The 16,404-nt window shown below is 29.9% G+C and overlaps 1 pseudogene; it reads left to right on the top strand.

The window, feature by feature from the left end:
* The first annotated feature begins 9,189 nt into the window (after window positions 1-9,189).
* LOC120280459 lies at window positions 9,190-16,107 on the top strand (annotated as a pseudogene).
* Window positions 16,108-16,404: the final 297 nt, after the last annotated feature.

Below are 16,404 nucleotides of genomic sequence, written 5' to 3'. Positions count from 1 at the left end.
TGATTTTAATAAATGACTAAAGTTTACATCACTCAAACTCTGTACAGTGTACATTGTATCTCAAGAACAGTACACTTAAGAAAATAATTTTAGAAATAATTTTATAAAACTCATTGTTGCTCATTCAAATTAATAAAAAGAGATTTATTTATTCATTTGAATTACATAAATTTTTTAAAAATTTTGTTACTTATGAATAACGACTTTTAAGAATTATCCTTGAATTAGTTTTGGATCTCCTAGATTTCAATAACAGTGACTAATTATAAAAAGTAAATATTTTTTAAAATAAAAAATAAAATTTTGATTCCTGTCAAGTGCCAAAGTATTGGTTAATAATTTTGGGAATTTAATAAAAATATTTTTTATTGTAAAAACATTCTTTAATTTTTCATGTTTAACATGAAATTATATAACCTTTTTTATTAAGCGAAATTATTAAATAATTCTAAAATATTTTCATTCGCACTTAAATTACTTGAAATTTATAACGTAAATATTTTCTTAAATATATATTGTTTTCATAAAGGTGTAAATGTCGAAACATTATTTCACTTATACAACCCTATATTTAATCGATTTGCAGTCCATGAAAAACCCATAGTTTATAGGCACACATCAATTTCCTTAATTTTCACTTATTGCACATAAACTCCATATATTTTTGAGTATTTAAATTAACTAAAAGTAATAAAAAGAGATTTCAAGATGCCATTTATTATTGATATTTTTCTAAACTAAAGATTGGTTGTGATGTAAATAGGGTATAGTTTGTCCACATCATAAATAAATAAATAAATAAAAGCTAAAATTCTTCATTATAATAAAGGAAAAATCTACTAAATGCATTGGATAGACAACTTTGTAATTTTTTTTTTACTTTTAATCTAATGTAAAGTTACATGGTTGACATCTATAAATATTGGTTTTTGTGCGGATTGTAAGAATTTTACTCAAAGGGAATAATGTAGGCCTTTGTCTCTTGCTTGCTTGCTTTGGTCGACATGTATCCATACTCATTATTTCCATAAAATAATCATCGGCTGAAATAAATGATATTGTCAATTTATGCTTATCAACCAAATCGATTGTTGGAATCAACACAACGATTAGACCTAAAATCAAATATAACCATTTATGTCCTTTAACTCAATGAATTTTTTGTCCTGTCGATCTAGCTTAAACAATACGAAATATCTGTGTGATAACCATTATCATTATTGTCTTCATTTGAATCGTCTTTCATTATCGTTCTCATTGTTATAAATAGCGCCTAAAACAAGTATAAATCTCACATAAAATCTACCAAATACTTTTCCAGTCGTTGGAAGTAAAAAGTGTCTTGGGAACTTATTTGAATCAACTTGTTATCCATACCAAGTTCAACTAGACATACTTGATTACTCTCTCCAACAATATAAAATGCTCCACTATACCATACGATATCTTCAAGATAAAAATCACTAATTATCACAGTCCATGTCAAATCACCTGGCCTTCAAAATGCTAGGTTGTAAAAGCCATTATAAATAACCATTACAACCTTATAATTGAACGTTACAGGGATAAGCGTGCCTCCTTTATAAATAAATTGACCGTCTTTCTTGATCGCTAAACAAAAGCATTCATAATACCTTTTAGACCGAGCATTAGATGTATCACATTGAAGTTGAGGTAACTTGACTTGAGCTTTAGAGAAAGGATTCAACAAATTTAGATCGAGATTCAAATCTAGTGTAATGAGCCAGCCATGTGAAGAACCAATACGTACAATGCCTTCCTTGTAACTCAGGTATTTCTATTTGGTAAACTTTCTCTTCTAAAGGGTCGAACAATTTTGGAGAATTAGTATCAAAGAAAAGCAACCAAGGAAGTTGTTTTTGAAAAAAGTGGTGTCTTTCTTTTGTCATGTCATACCACTGTGAACATACCGCACCAAATTTAATGTAGTCCGGAAATGAGAGAAACTTTGTTATCTCTTGCAACATGTCTTTCGGAAGATTAGCATAATCCGCCATAATTCCTGTAGGCTCTATATGAGGAAAAAGAAAATTATGTTTCCATATTTTAATAGAAAGAAACATTCATCAAAATCATTGAATTCTAGACTTCTAGTCCAACTATGATATGTATATTTTATTTCTAATTTATTCAACTAGCTTATTCAATTTAAATGTTTTTTTATATTTCATTCGAATTTTTTTTAAAAAAAATGGATTATGATTAACACTTATATTTCACTTTATTAGAAAAAATATAATAAATTTATCCGAAATAGAAAATATAATTACAAATTCGAAAAATCAACACATCTGTAAAAATCGCCAAACATACCGGAAATTTATATTGTTTGTTTTTAAAAATAAATAATTATAATTAATAAAGACCACTTGTCCAAGCCAATGACTTATTCTAGTAAAGAATAAGTGGTGCATGTGTTTAGTTATAATATAATAAAATATTATGAATTAATGAGATCTTTTGTTGAGAAAAAAAACATTAAATAAAAAAAATAGATAAAGAACAGCGTACCTTTACTTTAATAAAATAAATATTATGAATCACACTAAAAAAAAGTGGAAACTGAAGTAAGCGGAGAGATGCTTTTATTAGTGGAAACTGAAGTAAGCGGAGAGATGCTTTTATTAATTTTTAATTATTTAATTCTAATCAAATCCAAATTATGATCAAACTCAAATTAAAAGTTTTATAAATATTCTCAATTATTATCTCATCCTAATCCAACTCAAATTAAATCGTAATCAAAATCAAATTTCAACCCACAACATGTAAATTGGGTTTTTAAATTTTATTAGTAATAGACAATTAATTTAATTTTAAGATTTTTTTTTGTATTTATGTAAATCGCATAAATTTTCTAATTTTTTTAAATTTATAGATCTCTCTTTTTTGAAAATAACTAAATAATTTAGTTCAATTTTGAAGGTTTTAATAACCGTAATTAATATATACATTCTAAAAAAAATAAATTAAATTAAAAAAGACAAATAATTTAGTTAAGTCTTGTATGTGTTTGATGAGAGATTCTATTTTTCTTGAATATATGCTAGCACAATAGGAGTTTATATGTTTTTGATTGATAACATATATATATATATATTTTTTTTAATGTTGTTGAATACTCAATTTAAAACAATGGAGTTGTCATCATTTTGCTGATGTTGAAGATTGAATTTTATTTTATTTTATTTTGCCTTTCAATGAAGGCACCGATCCCGCAAAGATTTTTTTTTTTTGTTTTCCCCTTTAGATGAAGGGAAGGGGAAATGTTGGCAACCGGATTCGAGCCCAAGGTAGATAATGATCCGTTAAGAGGGTAGTTAGTCTATCGGATCCAATTAGTTTAGATCTACCATCCATCCGGATCCAATAAGGTAATTACCCTCTTAATCAACCTTTTTCAATATTTTAGTATTTTTTTAAACATATTCTAGATCACGTCTGCAAAAAAAAAAACAACAAAATTGATTTTCGTTAAGAAAAGTGACACATTTGATGTGAAATAAAAAATACAAAGATCCTATGAGGACAAAAAATATTAGAAGAATTAAAGTGGCACTTTGGGTATAATACAAGGACAATTCAGAGTATTACACCTATATAAATATAAAAAACAAAATAGCTTCTAAATAAATGTAATGTTATAGATGGAAATTTCCGGATGTTATTTGATTTTTATTGTTTTTTATTTTTAGAATTGATGATAATAATTTGTAGCTCATGTTCTAAAATTTGTTATGTAATTTATTTCAAAAATGAGGTTTAGCCCGGAAAATTCAACCCAAAATATTTATTGTGATAAATTGTTAATTTGTTTTACCGGGATTAGTCACAGAAAACACATTCATCCAAATTTTTTTGTTAATTTATATTTTAAAATACAAATGAACTATAGACATATACATTCAAATTAACCACCATTGCAAGAGATCAAACATTTAACTCCTATACAAAAATGGATAATTTAATTATAAGGACATCATTTTTAAAAAAAAAATTATATATAAATATAGTGTATGAAATTGGTTTCAATAACAATTATCAAGTCTAGAGTAGAGAAATTATTAAAAAAAATAAAAATAAAAATAAACAATCATTGATGAACTCTTTGATGCAATGACCCTTGTATAATTATATTAATATATAAGATTAGGTCCACGTTTACAAATAAAATGTTCAGGGTGTCCCTAACAATTAGATGTATACACACAGAAAGCAATAAAAACCTTACATGCATCTTCATCCTAAAAACACAAGGATTGAACTATAAGTCAATACCAACAACTCAGCACTTTTTGTACCACTGTGCCCTGCGCGCGTTTTGAATATGGACCATAAGTTTTATGTATTATGTATTTTTCATAATCAGCCCAGTATCACTAAGCCTAATGCCGTTTGACATTTTAACTTTTGTTATAAATTTTTCAGAATTGTTTTCAAAACTTCAAAAAAATTATATTGGGGTTGAAAAACCAAGGATTTAGTGTTCATTTAAAATGTTTTTAAAGACTATTAAGTTAAAAGAAAAATATAAGTAAACAAAACCATAAACTAAAGAAATTTAATTTGATAGCATTGACACAATAGTCGAAGAATAAATAATATGAATATATGGTTAAGTAAAAGCATTGTTTATTTTACTTAGGATAAGGTAAAATAATAATAATAATAATAATAATAAAATCTTGTGGTTTTTGACTTTCGTAAAATAAGGCATAATTTTTTTTTTTCAATTTTATGATGTGTAGTTTCCTAAATTTATAAAAAGAGGAAAAACTGTTATCAAGCTATTAATGGTGTTAACTCATATATGTAAGATCGTCATCTTATTTAAAAATTAACTAATATATTAAGTTTATGAATTTCTCCTAAAATTCTAATAAAAAAATATTTAAATCCCAAAGTCAAATAAAATTACGTTGAAAATTTATGTTATTATGACTTCGAGTCGTTTTTTACATGAATAGATTATTTTGTTCTTGCTAAAATAAAGTTAACACTTTTGATATATTTTTTTAAATTTGAAAAACCACATATTATACACTACAGTAAGAAAAAAAATGTTATTTTGTAAAAATCATAAATCATAATTTTTTTTGTATTTTTCCTTTTTATGCTTGTTTTTAATTGTAATATTCCTAAATTTGTTTTAAAGGTTTTTAATTAGAGAATAAATTGTTTTAAAGACTACATAAATTCATACATACATTGCACAAACGATTCAATTTGATTTAAGACTTTTTAATCCAAATTCGAATAATAAAAATTGAAAACGGTACATAGTGTATTACTTATTAAGAGCCTTTGATCTAGTGGTATTAGCTCTATTATAAAAAAAACTTATGAGGACTTTACTGTTTTTTATTTCAAAAGTATAAAACACAGTAATGTAAAAAAAAATTCTCAATCATTTAAGCGGCATAAGGTGAGCATGAACCAATTTTAAGTGATATACACGACCCTCACACATGGCTTATTCACATTGTAAATAAATAAATAAATAATATAACTAAATATATAAACAAATATTACTACCGACAGTTGTTGATGTTGATTTGCCTAACCCAAAAGAAATGTTTTAGCCTTGATGCGATTTCAATCTATCTATTTATTTTACAAGATAAATGTAAATTACCATATTATGTAAAAACTATTTTCAAATAACTATTTTATAAATTTGATTGACAGGATTTGGATTTCCCCACAACCTAACATTTTTATATGTACAGATGTGCAAAATTCAAGGGGCAACTCGTTGTGATTAATTCAAAGAAATATAAATGAGCTGGTTTTCAATTTATGAATTATAAAATAATATCATGCATTTTTTTAACGCATATGAAATAAAGTACCTGTCTAGGCCTAAGCCATTTGAGTCAAGCAATAAAAAGATTTCTAGTATGTAAGAGAAAACCCAAGTTCAATCCACAAACAGGCATGAGAAATTAACTCTCTAAACAACCCAAGTTCAATCCACAAACAGGCATGAAAAATTAACTCTCTAAACATCCAGTAGCTGAGAGATCAACTTTGCAAAGGTTATATAGTTCAGCAAAAAATGAAATATTTCCTAGATCTATCACAGTGAGAGTGATAACAAAATCCAAATAGAAGTAAAAAAAATGTTCTAAAGCACAACATTTAATTGCTCAATGATTATTAGTCAGGATTTTGGCAGTTATCAGTTGTTTTAAGATGTGACAAAATTCATTAGCTTCCTTCTTCATCTGTGTGTTCAAAGATCACTTCATAATGTGATAAAAAACAACGAAAAATTTCACATATACTTCCTTATCCATTAGACTTATAATTAACAAAAAAACACAAGGAAACCTAACTGTTAAGATCTAGAACATCAATGCTCTCTGGCCTCTTCAACCTTATCCTTCGGAACCTAAAATAGCAAAAACAATTGTTATATTAATATAAACAAAATACAATTAAAAAACAACTTGCCAAGATCATATGATCTGTTGTCTTTTTTTCTAAAGGCTGCTTACAATTATCACACGTTTTATGAAATCTATATAAATATGACTCCTCTCTAAATATTTTTTTTAGTGTTTTCTACATAAAAAAAATAATAATAATAATACAAATATTGTTGTGTGCGGTAGAGATTTTGGTAGTTGAATATGAATCAAATAATACAATACTTTTTACTCATTAATGGGTATAATTTTTCTGTTTACCTTTATTTTTATGTAGAAAACACTAAAAAAAAATATTATTTGTGACACTTAAAATTTTACAACGCAAATGGTAACAATGTGTGACACAGATGCGACACATTATTTGCAATGGTTTATTTGTTAGATAATATCACAAAAATCAAATAACATCTAAAAGGCATGCAGAAGCAATAATTAATTTGCGATAAGTTCTAATTGTTTTAATGAATACCGCGATTGAATTAAAAGACCTAGAAAATTACCTCTTAATGTTTAAAAGCCTCTTTTTTTTATGTGCCGAGTTTGTCTTTTGAATTGTCGTAGATCTTCTAGCGCCAAACAAAAGTCCCACGCCTCTAAATCACACACCGGAATCAAGAGACAATCTCCTCTTCTTTTCCGAATAGCGGTTAGGGTTAGAGAGCAAGAGAGAGCTTGGGGATTTTTCTCACTAGAGAATTAAAGAGAATTAATTGATTGATTCTATAGTTAGAGAGGAGTCATATTTATATAGATTTCATAAAACATGATAAAACATTATTCGATTATGAGTTCTATTCGAAATATGAAATTATGAAGTCCTACTCAAAAAATGAACCTTCATAATATGATAAACATTACCATAGAAGTTGTATTAGAAATATAAGTCCTAACGTAACTAAAACCATTTTTGTTTTTGAGTCCTTATAATTTTGATTATCTATTCGACTCCATTGAACTTAAATCAAAATTTAAACTTAAAACAAAAACCCTAAACCAATTTACAATTTCACTCATCCTATGAAGTAAAATTGTAAATTGACAATTTTACCCCTGCACTTAAAACGAGATTGATTCTTTATCTCTTTAAATGTAACTCCATGGGTTTGTTCGGATTGGTAATGAGATGATACCAAAGGATGTGGGTGACACCTAACCAGCCCCGTGGCCCCACGTCGTAACCCAATTGAGCATGAATGAGTAGATCATTACGAACCTTTCCGATTATGATTATCATATGTGTATAAACCCTTTGTTCTTGTATCCCAACCAAGTGAGAGCCATAGTAATTGTCAAACTCACTGAACTCGATCGTATGCTAATAACTATAGTAGAGTAAGATTACCAAACTATCTTCCGTGTCTCACATAGTTAGTTTAACTGCCTTGGCCAAGGTCTTCTAATCTCACATACTTATAATAACATAGGATACTAACTTGTTTACTTCTGAGAGAACGAATTCCTTCTTGGTGATCACTCACAACTGCTATTTGCCCGCCATAGTCGCACTTTGAGGTCGGCTCTACCAAAAGGTAAACTGAGCCTAACAACTCTAGTAACAGACTAGACGTCACAAATATATTGTGATCATGATACCTCAGGTCTAAGGTCCACTCATTTGATCATAACCAACAATCCCAATCATTGACTGTCAAAGAGTAAAATCCATGTAATTGGATTGTTGCGAGTTATGTTCGAATACACCAATCCCAGTGATGTATTTATGGCATATGCTCCCACTATTCTATAGTGTTCAACTAGCACTCTTTGTCAAAGTATATGTCATACAAATCTTTACTAATATTTAACGTCCAATTAAAGATTCTCCTATTGGTACTATTTAAGTGAAATGCTCTAATACAAGTATTTTGTTGGCATTCAAGGGTATAATCCTAACATTATTGGCGTCACAAAATGTGTCACAAAGTTTAACAATAAAAAAAAAATTAATTTTCTCTCCGTCTAAAAGGTAGGTTTTTGTTTGTGGGTAATTGCAAGGCAACTCCTCTATAGACACTTATTTTCAATCATATAATTTCACACTTCTTCACTTTCTTCACAAGTTTTGACGATATGCATGACTATTTGGTATTAGTGCCTTCAAAATTTTATTCAGGGTAATTTAAATTGGTATGTCTCTCTCTTCCACACTCTCTTTAATTTGCATTTAGGGTTTGATTTAGTATATTTAGCAACTTTATATGATTATACTAGTTAATTTTTGTAAAAGATTCATAAGATTTTTTTTCATCAATACTAATTATATACCATCAAGGTTGATTCGACCTACCGGGATTTATATTGATTAAATAAATAGTTTTAAGTTAGAATTCTTGTATACATACATCGTGAGAAAAATCTATTCTTTGTAAGACTTTTAATACATCACCATAAAACCCAAATCAAATATATATATATATATATAATATTAAAATTTCATGATTTTTAATTAAAATTAATTATATAATATTATCTAAATCAAACACGGAACCAATTTCCTTCGTTTATCTTTCCATGGTTGATTTAGATAATAACATATAATTAATTTTAATAAAAAATAATAAAATTTTAATATTATATATATATATATATATAAATGTATATTTATATGATATTTCCTTAGGCCCAGTAGGCCCACAGCCCAATGTAACTTCCAACATCCAGCAACGCAACCCCTTCAACCCTTTCTTGGATTGCACGCCCCATCCATCTCGACGGCGACACCACCACCATCGCCATGGCCGACGATCACTCCCCCTCGCCACCGCATCTCTGCCACTCCTGCGGCAACCTCACCACCACTGCTCCTCCCCCCACCGACGCCCCCTGGTCCGACGCCTCCCCTCCCCCAGTCTACCGCCCCATCCGCGTTCCGCCGTGAGACATCGGAGCTCGTTCTCCGAGTATATGCTCTAGATCTCAGGTGAGAGCCTCAATCGTTCCGGCCATCCATTCTCAACAAGAGCATCGTATGCTTTCTGTGATCTTGAACCAATTCATGTTCTTTTCTCCCATTGTTTAGAGATCAGTGTTAACTTTAATCTGCTTTCATTGTTTTATCGATGAATTTTTCTATCTAAGGTTCTTGATCGATCACAGATGGTCAAATGTTTATTTGTAAGCTCATGTTATTGTTTTTTTATGGTGTGGGCTTAGCATTTTATGGTTCATAGTGTGACTGTAGAACACATACAACTGTTCAATTTGGTTTACTCTTGCTCAATTTCAACTGTTGCTCACAGAGTGCTTAAATGCAGATCACTTCTCTTTATGGTGCCCACTGGAGTTTCTTTTTGTTGTAGAAAGTGTCGATGATCCAATTTACCATGTTTTTTATGTTTTTTATATTTATCTAAGAGCTTTGAATGCTTGTTGAGTAATGATAGCTTCCTCCAATCTGTTCTTTTAGATGTTGACTAAGTGAAAATTTCATAAGTGAAATCTCTATTCTTGTCATTGAAAGGTTCCACATATGTTTTATTGATCAGGTGTTTTTGTGTATGCATATCTGATAAATGTAAAAACATCGCTTCTAGTTGCTACAATTTTTTTCTCTAAAATTAGGTTACTCGATCTTGGTCAAATATCAGTAGTTTTTCATGTTCTCTGTTTCTTTATCACTTCCAACTTAGGAACTTAAACATTATCTCCATATCTCACATCTTTTGTTTTTCCATTGTCATATCTAGCATTTAAAACTTTCTATCTTTATAATCTATGGACATGTCAACTATTTTAGTTTTGAGTGTCAGCAGGATATTGTGGAACATTTTGTTTTTTTTTCTCTTATGTGATCAATGATCTGTCCATCTCTGGTTTGCTGATCATTTTCAGGACAGTGTGGAAGCAAGGATTGTTGTAGCTGGTATATCAACAATATGCAGTCAGAAAATCCATAATCAGTTAGTATGTAAAGTGTTTATATCTCCTTGTATTTTCTATGAAGACACTTTGGCTCGCTGTTTATATCACTATGTTCACTATGTTCACTATGTTCTATTACGAGGTCGACCAGGGCAAGTCAGCTCTTTTCCTTTCTATTTGTGTGTTTCTTCCCGAAAGTTTTGAGTTTTTATTAGCTAATGGATTGATGCATGTTTCTTGTGTTTTTAGGCCCACGGGCAAGAGGTTGAAGAGCTCTCTTATGTGGGTGATTGTGTCTGCCATTATCTGTACGCTCATTCTTGGAATTCTCTATGGTTAGGTTCTGTGAACTCTCTATCTGTGTCTCTTTTGGCCATTGCTGCATTGTAATGAAATTATGAAATGGCATTGCTGAATCGATGATAGAATTTCTATGCTTTTGAAGAAAAAACATAAACTGAGATAAATTTTCCCCTGGACATCGCAAATTGTCTTGTTGATAATGCAAGTTCTTAGTAAACCCATTGCAAATTGTTTTGCTTCTAATTATTTTACAAAAACTCTACGTAAACATGACAAGTTGCCAATGATGTAGAACAAGGATACATCAACTAGGTTTGGAGCTCTTATTAAAATGACATTAGACAAGGATAGTCCATGCCATATTTATGTTTGTTTATTCTATTGTGTGAAGAACAGCTTACTGTCACGTAGTGCTAAAAACCTTTTAAATGGTAGAGGAAAAGAAAAAACCTAAATTAAGAATAACATGATTTATATTATGCCAGCCATTTATTTCTCCAATCTAGTAAGTTGTGTACATTATTTGGTGCTTTTCTTAATAATGATAAATGCAAAACTCATAAAAAGATGTGAATCTGCTTTCCCCACAGATTTTTTGGTGTTTGTGCTTGTTTATGGCATGAAACAACTTGGAACTAATCCGTCTTGAGTGAATAACAGCTGCATGATTTGTGAGTTAAGAGAAAACACCCATGGGCAAGTTAGAAACAAGATGTCAGTGTTAGAATTTATATTGTATGTTAACAATTACTAACTAGACCAAACTGGTACACACTCACACGCATGTAAGTGGAGCTGTCTTTCGCATTTGAGTGGCTTTTTGAGGGGGCATTGATTTAGAAACTGCTTGCTAGGTTCATCTGTAGACACAACTGATAAGAAAAGGTTTAGAAACTATTCCAAATTTTATTACTGGCAGGTGCTGATTTGTTATTTACCTGTTCAAAGGTAGTTTAATCATTCTTGCATTGGGCTATTTTCAAACACTTGGTTGTCCTCTTTTATGAAACTATTGACCTAGCTAAATGATATTTTGTGAGAGGTTTTATGAGATTTGAAAAGAATAAAATTGGCATTGACAATTTGCATGCCCCTATTTCATACAGTACAAATTATTTTTCTACATTTTGGTTGATACTCAATCCATTATTTTTTGTGATTCTCCTAGATTGCTGATGTTAGTTAATTTCCCTTGTGTTAATGATAGCTTGCGTATAAATGGTCTTCATTTCCATTCAATGAAATAGGAAAAATAAGTCGGTACTTTTTCCTCTGATTTCATATTTGCTGATGAAAATCATGAATTTTGGGGAAAGCGGATGTCACAGTTAGGCATCTCTCTTCGTCTACAACTAATTTTCCAAGTATGTGGACTGAGTTCTCAAGCACTCAACTTTGTATTGGATCATCCTCACATCAGGTTTATTTCCATCAAGCAGGTTTTCTCCATATGTGTTTAAGCTACATCGAATAAATACGTTGTTAAGCTTTTGGCTACAACTCTAGTTCATTTGGCCACCATTTAATTAATTTATTTATAGTTTACCTAGGAAAACATGTAAAATTTGCTTTCATGAACTTTTCATCTTTTTCATCCCCTTGTTATACTGTTGACTTTATGCCTTTTCTTTTGTGCAACATTTTTTTAATTATTGGTAGAGATTCATGATGATCTCTATGTTGATTTGTTTTAGTTTCATTTATTTAGTGTTCCGCATATACGGCGAGTGCCTCTTCACTGACAACTTGGACAACCCATACTTCCTTCCCAGAATATGTTGTTGCTCTAACAACTATTGTTGGATGAGTTCTTTTCTTGGTGAGTTTGGGATGACTTATTGTGTTTTCCGGTAACAATCTGCCATGCAATTGACCATATATGCATGGACCATATATAGTAGTTTGATTATGTGTTTTTTATATGTTCAAGAATACTGTGGATTTTTTGCCTACCTATCAAATTATGAATAATTTCAGCTAGTTGATTTATGAACCTAACCGTTGTTTTTATTGGGCCAATGTCCATTAATGCAATTTTTCGTGGAAGTTTTCCGTGGTAGAATTTAATTGGTGTTTCAAAAGTTTAGACTTGGCATTTTTTTTTTCATTTGCATTTATGTCTCTTCAGGGAAGAAAATGACTATTTCCTGTTCATCACTTGGTATACCCATTCTATTATTTTCCAATAAATTTTTGGTTTCATTTGTTAGATTTTTGGAGGTGTTGGAATAACTTGCTTTCCACTGGGACTTATAGCTTCATTTATAAAGCGCTCAAAGACTGTGATCACCCGATCACGATACATAAAGGTACCTGCCCTGGCACCTTATGCTTAATGGAGTCATTCTTGATTGTATTTTATTTGATTTCCAAGATTGATGCGATCTTTTACTGTTTGTGTTGTCTCGTCAGGAAGCAACTGAATTGACCAAAAAAGCTAGAGAATTGAGAAAGGCAGCTGATGCACTTCGTCAAGAAGAGAAGAATAGTTCTGAAGGGAAAAATTGGTGTAAAAATGTGAAGGCTGTTGAAAAGGTACAGTTGCATTTTGTCAAACCTCTTCTCATTCTCAGGTAGCTTGAGTTTTATACCTGAATATAGTTTATGTTAACGACCACTAGTAGCGTCACATTACTGCACTGGAGTGAAGTCATGCTGTGGATGTAATCAATCTGTTTCAAATGGTTAGGCGAAGTCTTGTTTTTCTCTGCTATCCACCCTTAGTGAAACCATAAGCATTGTTGGCACTTGAAATAAGTGGGCAACTTTATTCTTACTCTATTAAGAGTGTCTATTGAAACTTATTTTGTGTATGAAAGCAAATATTCTCGATATTTGAGATTTATTAAGTGAAACATTTCTTCCTTCAGAATAGTGGGCTTTCTGAAAAGTTTTTTTGTGGCAGCCAGCTTTAGCATGTTGGTGGACATTTTTTCTTGCATTCTTGGTTGCTTTTGCTGCTTTGCTTTATGTTAGATTGCGTTTGGTCGATCCAAAAGCTATGATCTTAGTTGATGCTATATAATTTTAATTTAATGAGGACTAACTCTTTACATGATTTCTTTCCAAAAGGGCTAGACTAAACAAAATTATCTGTAGTTGCCTAATTTCTACCAATATGCTTTCCAGACCTGTGAATTCTTATTTCCAAACATGGTCTTTCCCAATATCGCTGATATTTATAGCTTTCTCCTAGGTTGTTCCCTTTTGCATTTTATGAGTTAGACTTTGTTTTGTTTTTCTTTTGATTTTTCTTTGATATTGTTTATTTTATTATATTTATTTATTTTGGCTTATGTTAGGAATTGCTTCTCTTAGAGAATGATGTGAACACTCTTGAAGAAATGTATCCTCAAGGAGAGCAGGTGATACAAATTGAATTATATGACTTTGGTTTAATTGGATGAATGTCATAATTACTTTTTTAATATTACTAATTTTTAATATTTCCTGCAGGCAGAGACTGCTTGGATTCTAACAGTTCTTGGTTATATGGGAAAACTTATATTGGGAACCTTAGGGTAAGCACTAGCCAGTAAAAACCGTCCACTTACAAAACCCTATGAATATTTTATCTACTATTTCATTTGATTGATTTTTGGACTTCATGTGTATGCACGTTTATTTACTTTGAGTTTCAAGCATTTAGTTTTGATGGTTGCTTCCTCTAGGACAATCATTTCAGTGGCTTGGATTGCCCTCATTGTGATATATTGTTTGATTGACTCTCCACTTTCACCTTTCTTAAATGAAGTCTTCATTCAATTGGATGACATATGGGGTATGTTGCACCAAAACACATTGGGTGTTAGTATCAATTGGCCTTTAACATCATTTACATTTCTTCTATTGATCAATTTGAAACAGGGCTACTGGGTACTGCAGCATTTGTGTTATTCTGCTTCTACCTTCTGCTTGTGGTTATTGCAGGGGAAATGATGCTTGGTTTGCAATTAGTATTATAACAATTCATCCAATGAAGTAATTACATGCCTCTTCTATCATTTTCTACAATGCCTTTCTCTTTTTGTTAACTTTTTAACCTATTTGCTTTCAGGTGGTGTGGGACACTGATGAATTCTTTTCTTTTTAATGTTGGACTCATTTTACTTTGCTCTATAAGGTATGTACTTTATTCTATTTCAAGTGTTTCTGTGCATACATTATAATAATGAGCTCATTTAGATTTGTTGTTCAGTTTAAACTTTGAGTTAAGCTTTTAAATCAAATAGCTTCTTTTTAAGAAGAGAACTCTAAAGAGCAAATTTGAAGTCCTCATTAGTTGGAATTTGAATAGATAGCTTCTGTAGTTGTGTTGTAGATGATTGTGTTGCAGTGTTACAAAGAATCAAAGAGGAAAGATACAGTTAATTTTAACAAACATGAAGGGAAGTATATTGAAATAGTTATTAAAAATGCAATTGTTTCGCTCTAGCCAATAGTGATTTAATTAAAAATTTTGATGAAAAGAAAAAATATTTTAGCATGTATTAGTCTCACTCTCATAATTGAACTATTCCAACCAATGATAAAAATATACTAGCATGTATACAGGTGCTCAAATCTTCACTTTAATCTCTTTATCGGTCTTTGTATTCTCAGTTACTGATGATACTAATAATTCATTGATGACAGGTTTAAATCTAGTTGGTTGGAAAGCTTTTGCATTAATTTTTAATAACTATTTTTTTTTTTTTTTTTTTTTTTTTGGTTAAATGCGTACAAATGACCAAAAAAACCCTACGTTTCACTTATATAACCCCATAGTCTATAAAAATTATATTAGACATTAAGTTTTACTTTAATGTTGATTAATACACAAAACTCAATTTTTTAATAAAAAATTGAGGAAAAAAAATGTTATTGTTTGTGCATTTTCAAAACATCAATTCATGTATTAAACTTGTTGGTAAAGTCAAATTTAACATTAGTGTATATTTATACTCCTGCAAGCTAGATTTATCTTAGTCATAGGTACTAGGTGACAAGAGGAGGAGCCTGAGGGACAAGACCCTTGATATGTTCCTTATCATTTTTTAATTAATTGAGCAGGACAAAAATAAAATATACATAGGTTCAATGTAATTTTATAATTGAGATTAAGGCAGGGTTTTTTTATTTATTTTTATTTTTTAATGATATGTGACCTTAAAAACACACACACATATAAATCCTCACTTGATATTTTTTCAATTTTTTTAATTAATCCACAAATAAAAATAAATTTTTTTTATGGGCTAAATATAATTTTATAATTGGTATAGGGGCAATTTTAATTTTAATTTGAACACTATATTTTATTTAATTAATTTTTTTACAAATGTAGAGACATGCACAACCGAAGAACGTTGACGCTAGCTCTACAACATCTACTCCTGCTTCCTCACTTTGTATTGGCTATGCAGAGTATTTGATGCCATTAAGCCATGTTGTCTTGGCATATCTCAGTTACTGCATATAAGTTGTAATTTTAGGATCTAGTATTTAAAATAACTAATCCTTATTTAAAAAATGTTATATATTTATTAATATCTTTAAAATCAAAAGAAAAATTAATCATTATAATTGTCCCTTATAAACCCGCAGGCTGTGAGATTTCACGTATTAGAAAAGGGGGTTGTGTATACTTATAAACCAAAATATTTTAAGCAAAGCACTATATATAACTAAGTTTGATCAAATAATAAGAAAATAAATAATAAAAATGTTATACAAAATACAAGGTAGAAAGACTAATATGCAAAATTTAACCATATAAATTAGTGAATAAGTAAAATTCTGGAGG

The sequence above is a fragment of the Dioscorea cayenensis genome, chromosome 17, assembly GCF_009730915.1.
Source record: "Dioscorea cayenensis subsp. rotundata cultivar TDr96_F1 chromosome 17, TDr96_F1_v2_PseudoChromosome.rev07_lg8_w22 25.fasta, whole genome shotgun sequence".
NCBI classification, from domain to species: Eukaryota; Viridiplantae; Streptophyta; class Magnoliopsida; order Dioscoreales; family Dioscoreaceae; genus Dioscorea; species Dioscorea cayenensis.
The sequence above is the reverse complement of the archived record's forward strand: the minus strand, read 5'-3'. Positions and strand labels throughout refer to the sequence as shown.